Source organism: Myodes glareolus, chromosome 20 (assembly GCF_982192425.1).
Source record: "Myodes glareolus chromosome 20, mMyoGla1.1, whole genome shotgun sequence".
NCBI classification, from domain to species: Eukaryota; Metazoa; Chordata; class Mammalia; order Rodentia; family Cricetidae; genus Myodes; species Myodes glareolus.
The window spans coordinates 62,910,250-62,918,386 of record NC_142045.1 but is presented as its reverse complement, the minus strand read 5'-3'; the positions used below and the strand labels follow the sequence as shown (position 1 = coordinate 62,918,386).

The following is an 8,137-nucleotide window of genomic DNA, read 5'->3' as shown; positions in this document are numbered from 1 at the left end:
GGGAGCCCTGATCCAACAGAAGCCCAGACTGAGGAAAGGCTTATATAAGTCTTGGGTCCCTCATATTCCCTTAGAATCAATGTAACCCCACATCCTCCAGTCAGCAGAAGGCAGACTTGGCATTGGAAGCTAGCATCATAAAATGGTGCAGTAATAGGATTAACTGGACCAGGAAGAGGAGGCATCTGCTCCAATGATGTCATAGCCATTGGTGGTCACAGGGTGGTGAGACTGATCATGTAGCTGTGTGCCAGGAGTAATGACCGTAGAGGGGTAGGGCATAAAGAGTGCCATCCTGGAAACAGTGTTGTTGAGAAACAATATATTCTGCATAACTGTTTGTCATCTTCTCACTTGGTGAGTTTGATTGATTTTCTGAATTCACTGATAACTGGAGCCTTAAAGCTACCTTTCCTGAGCAAGGAGTCCATTTTCTGGATCTGATCCCAGTTTTGTTTCATAGTAACCTCAGGTAAATATGTGGCTATGCATTTGATACCTTTTTCATTGATGAATTCAATCTGAATCCCATGGACCCTTACCTTCCAGTCCAGTTAATTACTGGAATCTTCAAAGTTAGTAAAAAGGGAGACAGAATAAAAAAAAAAATTGGGGTAGTTCCTTTCAGGTCAGAGAGGGGAGGTGGGTTGGGGTGGGCAGGATTGACTGTCTTTAATTGCACTTGTTAACACAAACTCACTGAATCCTGAATGAAGATTCATGGCTGAGAAGGTTCCAATGCAGCTTGTCTGGCCCTGTCTTCCAGGTCACAAAGACAGGATAGGGCTCATTAGTGAATCTAGGAAGTTGTGTCTGTAGGAAGCCATAGAGGTGACAGTAGAGTATATCAAAGCAGTAGCAGCACATTTCTATAGTCACCACCAGATTCTTGGTGGTATTGGCAGTTCCATTGGGCCAGGAGAGAGGCTTGGGGTTCTAGATACAGGATTCAGTCATATGAGAGGAGAGGAGAGTTTTTAGATCCCAGAGGTTCCAGATAATTTGGGACTTTTGACCCACAACAGCCTGCTGCCAACTTGGATTCAAGGGGAGGAATGCAACAACCTTTTTCCATCTTGATTTGGTGTTTGTGATTTGAAATACTGCAGATCCTGAAAGCAGAAAGTTTATATTCCCAGAGGAAACAGCTACAGTAGGAAAGGGAAGCTATTTTGTCTCTGTAATGGTTCTTCTTTCTTCCAATTCCATTCCTGCACCAAGTCTCAGGCAGGTGGTGGTGAGAGAGGTTCTTCAGGAAGACCTGGAACCTATTGGGTTCCTCTTGCAGGAGTGGAGGCCACCCAGTGTGGCTCACCCATGTCTGGATCTATGGGTTTTGGCTGTCATTTTTTTAACTGTATGTTTTTAAAAGTAACTTCCTATATTCAATTTTATAGCCCATTACTTTGTTTTTTTGTTTTTTTTAAAGTAATTTTATTAAATTATAAAAGTTTCCATTTACACCCCTCTTCCCAACACCCTCCCACTCCCCCCCCTCCTCCTCCCTCTTTGTCCCTAAGGGCAGTCAGGGTTTCCAGCCCTGTGGGAAGTTCAAGTTCATCCCCCCTCCCTCCAGGTCCAGGAAGGTGAGTATCCAAACAGACTGGATCCCAAAAATCCAGTATATGCAGAGGAAACTAGTCCCAGTGTCATTGTCAATGGGGTCGGATCTAATGAGAGTTTACCAAGGGCAGTTGAACTGCGACTGAACGAGCACGTGATCCAACCAGATTCTCTGAATGTGGCCGGATTCTCTGAATGTGGCTGGCCCGGAGTCTTTCTGAGTAGCCCATTACTTTGAATAATGCTTTATTTAGACCAGAAATCCTACATCTAGTCATCTTTGCAGCTTCAAAACAGTCTGCTCAAAATTTTCATGAAAGGCAGAGTTAAGCACTTTGTAGTCAAATATCTGGTGTTCAGCATCTTTTTTCCCTAGAAAGGAAGTTGCTAGACCTTATCATGTTTGAGTAATTTTGTCAGTGACTTGACATCTTGGGAATTTATCCAGCATGCCTTTCAGAGACATTCAGACACATCCAGAAGTCAAGGTCATGAAATAGAGCCAAGAATATTAAATATTTATGCAGCTGTATAATTGAGCTACAAGAAACAAAACCAATTTCTGGCCAGTCCTTAACAAGATGAACTGATAGTTGCAAGATGCACATTTGAAGAGAATTCCCAGTCTGAAATCTTGGTCAAATCATGTACACCATATTCACACAGACAGCTTGTAAACAATCTACATGAGAGAAAGATGAAAGCATTTGATAACAGCTTTTTGAAAATCAAAGACTCAGGAGTGTTCTGGATTCTTTAACTACCAAAAGAGAGTTCTCTATATAGTGCAAGTCACTCCTAGCTTCTGGAATCAGCAAGACTTCATTTTGGGCCTAGATATACTGAGAACAGCACTAGAAACATGGGGCAATAAGAGGCTGGCATATCTCTGAGAACTTTTGTTCATGTACTTTGTATTTGAAGGGATACTAGCCCACCTGAGCATGGCTCTGGCAGGTCTTGCCTTTTTTCTCATTCTCTCTGTGTAACATGAAGGGGCCTGTTTGTTGGGGTTTCTGTCCTGCCCAGTACCCCACAACCGGTTGGCTCAAAGAAAATCACACAGAGGACTCCATAAGATTATAAACTGATTGGCTCATTAGCTCAGGCTACTTATTAGTTCTTATAACTTATGTTAGCCCATTCGGTGGTCTGTGCAGGAGTGCCGAGGGAGCTTCCTGCTTCCCAGGATACTCCTGTAATCTTTGCTCCACCTCTACTTCCTTTCTGGTTTTCCCACCTCTACTTCCTGCCTGGCCAATCAGCATTTATTTAAAATATGATTGACAGAATACAGACAATTCTCCCACACCATTTTCCCCTCTTTAAAAAAAAAAAGGAAAATATCCATAGTCCATTTGTTGGGAATGTGGGTATAGTTTCCCAGGCTACTTCCCGCTGGTTGGGGGCACTGATAATCTTATGGGGACCTAAAAAAAATTTAGAGTTATAATTAAGTCCTGACTGGAGTATCCTGTGAGTCTTGATCATCTCAGGCAGCAGTCTTGAATCTGTTCTGGATGTAGAACTTAGACATAGGGCCATCTGTTCCTACCAGAGATTCTTCAGGTGGTCTTCCTTGGTGAAATCTGATTTTTCTTAACTCAGAATGAATCCACAGCATCTCATTTCCTGTGGAAACAAAAGCAAAATCTCTTCTCCAAAGTAACATACATTTCGACTTCACTTTTGAAGCCAAGGTATTTTCAAAATACTTATCTTGGGTTAATCCCCCAGCATTTATAAGCAAACATCTTTTAGCAGCTGTTGCTCCTTCCTCAGCATTCAAACAATTCAAATAGAACATAATAGCATACAGTATCAAGTTTCTTTGTGTATTTTCCATCTTTGTGTAGTTTTATATTAACCTCTATTTTTTTATTTTTACTTTTACTTTTTGAGACAGGTTCTCTGTATATCTTTGTCCTGGAATAACTCTTTAGCCCAGGCTGTCCTTGAACTCACAGAGATCTGACTGTGTCTGCCTACCCAGTGCTGGGATTAAAGGTGTATGCTACCATGTCTTGAACTCACAGAAATCTGTCTGTCTCTGCCTACCAGGCAATGGCATTAAAGGTGTGTGCTACCACACCTTGAACTCACAGAGGTCTGTCTGCCTCTGCCTCCCAGGCATTGGGATTAAAGTTGTGTACCACCACATCCGACTACCCTCTTTCTTTTTTTTTTCACTTTAAGAACTTTAGCTTCATCTTTGAATCTCTCTTTACTGTATATCTCTCTTTTTCTGACCACATGAGTCCATATCGAGAGAATTAAAGCCGTGGCTTTGACAGCTAGATCCAGCCCATTCCTTAGCTTTCCAGCCTCGTGGCAGAGGTACTGACTATAGCCATTTTTATTACCACAACTCTGTGGCGGTTCAAGGTCCCTGCCAGAAAGCAAGCTGCATCATTCTGCTCACAGACCACACTCAGTTGGACTGCATGCCTGAAAGAGTCAGAGTTTGCCCTGGCAGGATAGCCCAGAAAGCCGATATTTTAAAATGGTGCAGCTTTTTTCCTGCTACAGCTGAAAACAGAACAGCATGCATTCAGGTTTCATCAACACCATTTAAGTGTTTTGTGGCAGGACCTCTTAAAACAGCTGCAAGGTTTTGCAGCTAAAGCTGAGTCAGAAAGCCTCTCTTAAATTAGAGTGCTTGCCTCTAGTGAACAGAGCCCATCCGAGAGAGTGCTGCTACCAAGAAGCCATGCTTTACTCTATTCTTTCCTAAGCTTTCTCAGGCTTCTGGTGGATGCTTCCATGTGGGTGCCATTTGTAAAAGGAGTGGTGAGCTGCGTTCCCACCCAGCTCCCGGCTAGTTTACCCCCAAAATAATTATACAGAAACTGTATTCTTTAAAACACTGCCTGGCCTGTTATCTCCAGCTTCTTATTGGCTAACTTTCACATCTTGACTAACCCATATCTAATAATCTGTATGCCATCATGAGGTAGTGGCTTACCAGGAGGATTCTAACCCATGTCCATCTTGAGCAGGAGAAGCATGGTGTCTGCTTCATTGCCTTCTTCCCAGCATTCTGCCTCTGTCTACCCTGCCTTCCTATGTTCTCACCTATCAGGCCAAGCAATTTTCTTTATTAATTAACCAATGAAAGCAAACGATAGATAGAAGACCCTCCTACATCATTTCCCCTTTTACTGTTTAAACGAAAAGGGGGGCTTTAACTTTAACATAGCAAAATTACATATAACAAAACAGTTATAAAACAAGAATTACAGTTACAATATTTATATCTCTTTTATCTTTTATCATAACTAAGGAAAACTATAACTATAACTAACCATTCTTCAACTCCATCAAAGACTCCAGAAGGATATAATATTACCTAAATAAACAAGAAATAAGCAACTTTCAAAACTCTAGAAATGACAGAGACATCTCACTACCTGTACAGTCACCCAAAGTTCTTTTGTACCATCGGGGCATCCATCTTCAACCTATAGATCCATAGTTCCCAGCAGACATTTCCATGAACCAGGAAATTTCCAAGACAGTTCAGTCACTTTCTTTTGTATCCTGCAGAATGTCTTGCAGGCTCTTTCATGAGTCAGGAACCCCAAAAGACCATCTCACCTTTAGGCAAGTTCATCAGTCCTCTCTCTGTGGGTTCTTTGTGTCCAGTTTATGCAACAGTCCAGGCAAGAGCAGTTTCTCGCCCAAATGGCTATCAAACTCCATAAGGAGACTCTTCAATGCCCATCTTCCTTTTGAAGTAGCTGGCACTGCCAGGAGCACATGTGTCTCATTGTCATGAAAAGCCCTAAGTTATTAAAACATTAAAACTGATAGATAGAAGACCCTCCTACATCATCTCTGTCTTGCTAAGAAGCATTAGATTGCATTCCTTAACCTAACCACCAAGGTCTATCCTCTTATTTGGCCACTTCTTCCTCCTGAGGCTGACTACCAAAGTCCAGCAATCAAAGGCCCTCTTTAATTCACCTAAGTAACAACTCAATTTAAATCAAACACCTCACCCTCTCATGGGATTTCCCATTTCCCATTTTATCTTTATAAACCACCATCTTCTTATGTGCCACATCTGTCTCCCCTCCATCCAGAGACAGTTTTTTGTCCCTCTAGGCCAAATTCCCCCACCCCTTCCTCTTGTTCCCTTTTCCTTCTTCCTTGTCCCTTTTCTTCTTTACCACCAAGTCCATTCTAAGACAGACCTTCCTTTCTTCTTTTAAAAATTATACCTGTGAGATTATTTGCTGCTGTTTTTCTGCCAGAGTCAGAAAGCAGCTATTTTAAATTTTTCCCCCTGCTTAATAAAGACTCCATGAAAACAGGTGTTTGGGTGTGGTTTTTGCCTAATCTGGGTTATGAAAAGGAGCCCCTGCTATACAAGAGTCCTCACCAGCTTTTACTTTTAAAGAATGAGGTTCATCCATATTCAAAGTCAGATTTTTCTAAAGAAAAAAATGTTTTTCAAAATCATATCAGTTTTTGTTACTTTTCTTTCTCTGAATATTTTTCTAATTAGTTTTCTGTCTTGTTTTACTCTCCTTTCTTTGTCTTCAAGAATCACAACCAGAGGATATTGGTTATCTTTTAGCTCATCTTTTTTTCTGAAATATGACTTTGTTTTATTATTTTTAAATATATCTTACCCATTTTTACAACGCTTCTTGTATTTTTTCCAGTTTCTTAACCTCACAATAATAATGCCAATGTTTTCTTTGTTTGTGTTTTAATTTTTTAAACAATTTTCTTTTATATACCATTCCCAGTTCCTTACCCCTTCTGTCCTCCCAGTTCTCCCATCTTCTAAGCACCCCACCCCCATCCACTCCACAGAGAGGAGGCCTCCCATGGAAAGTCAGCAAAGTAGTCACATCACTTGTAGCACGACCAAGACACCCCCCACCCGTATCAAGCCTGAGCAAGTTATTCCTCCATAGGGAATGGTCTCCAAAGATTCAGTTCATGCACTAGGGATAAATATTGGTTCCTCTGCTAGTGGCCCCACAAACTACCCAAGCTGCACAACTGTCACCCACATTCATGCTTTTGATCTTACACAGGTTTCCCAGCTGTCAGTTCAGAGTCAGCAAGCTCCCACTTGTTCAGATCAGGGATTTCTGTGGGTTTCCCCATCATAATCTTGGCCCTTTTGCTCATAATATCACTCCCCCTTCTCTATGACTGGACTTCAGGTGTTTGGTCCAGTGCTTATCTGTAGATCTCTGAATCTAATTTCATAAATTACTGAATGAAGGATCTATGATTACAATTAAGGTAGTCATTAATCCGATTACAGGGGAAGGGTACCCTCTCATACACTGTTTATATTCTTCGCTGGGGATATTCATGTGGGTTCATGGTAATTTCTCTGGTACCTGGTTTCTCACTAACCCCATAATGGTTCCCTCTTTCAAGGTATCACTTTTCTTGTTCTTGTTCTCTGTCATGAGGGAACTTCCTGATCCCTCATGTTTTCTTCCCTGTATCTCTTCTCCCCTTCCAACTCCCTTAACACCCTCACCCCTTCACCCATGATACAAATTTACTAAGGAGATCTCCTTTACCCCCCTTTCCTGGGGGAATCCATGTATGTCTCAGAATCTTCCTTGGCTCCTGTGTTTTCTTGAGTTGTGGACTCTAGGCTGGTTATCCTTTGCTTTATGACTAATATCAACTTATCAATGAGCATATGTGATGTTTGTCTTTCTGTGTCTGGGTTACATCACTCAGGATATTTTTTTCTAGTTTTATCAATTTGCCTTTAAATTTCAAGGTGTCAAGATGTCACTTTTTCCCACCGAGTAGTACTCTATTCTAGGTTGTTTCCAGGTTCTGGCTAATACAAATAATGCTGCTATGAAAAGAGTCCTTGTAGTATGAGTGCGCAGCCTTTGGGTATATGTTCAAGAGTGGTATTGCTGATTCTTGAGGTAGATTGATTCCCAATTTTCTGAGAAATCAGCATAGTGATTTCCAAAGTAGCTGAACAAGTTTACATTCCCAAGACCTTTGCTTTTCTGACAGATATAAGATAGTATTTCAGAGTTGTTTTGATTTGTATTTTCATAATTGCCAAGGGCGTTGAGCAATTCCTTAAGTGCATTTAGCCATTTGAAATTCCTCTGTTGAGAAATCTGTTTATATCTGTACCCACTTTTTATAGAATTATTTTAGATTTTGACATGTAGTTTCTTGAGTTATTTGTATATTTTGAGATCAGCCCTCTGTCAGATGTGCAGTTGATAAAGATCTTTTCCAATTCTGTAGGTTGTCATTTTGTTTTGGGCTGTGTCCTTTCCCTTACAGAGGCTTCTCAATTTCAGGAGGTCCCATTTATTAATTGCTGCTCTCAAGGTCTGTGCTACTTGTGTTATATTCAGGAAGTGGTCTCGGCACACATGTGTTCAAGGTTATTTTCCAGTTTCTGTTCTATCAGGTTCAGCATGACTAGATATATGTTGAGGTCTTTGATTTATTTTGAATTGAGTTTTATGAATGGCAATAGATATAGATCTATTTGTATTCCTCTACATGTCAGCTTACTGTTATACCAATACCATTTGTTAAAGTTACTTTCTTTTTA

At 40.9% G+C, this 8,137-nt stretch overlaps 1 pseudogene; it reads right to left on the bottom strand.

Moving 5' to 3' along the window:
- Window positions 1–235: 235 nt before the first annotated feature.
- LOC125412123 (AMMECR1-like protein pseudogene) lies at window positions 236–1,207 on the bottom strand (annotated as a pseudogene).
- Window positions 1,208–8,137: the final 6,930 nt, after the last annotated feature.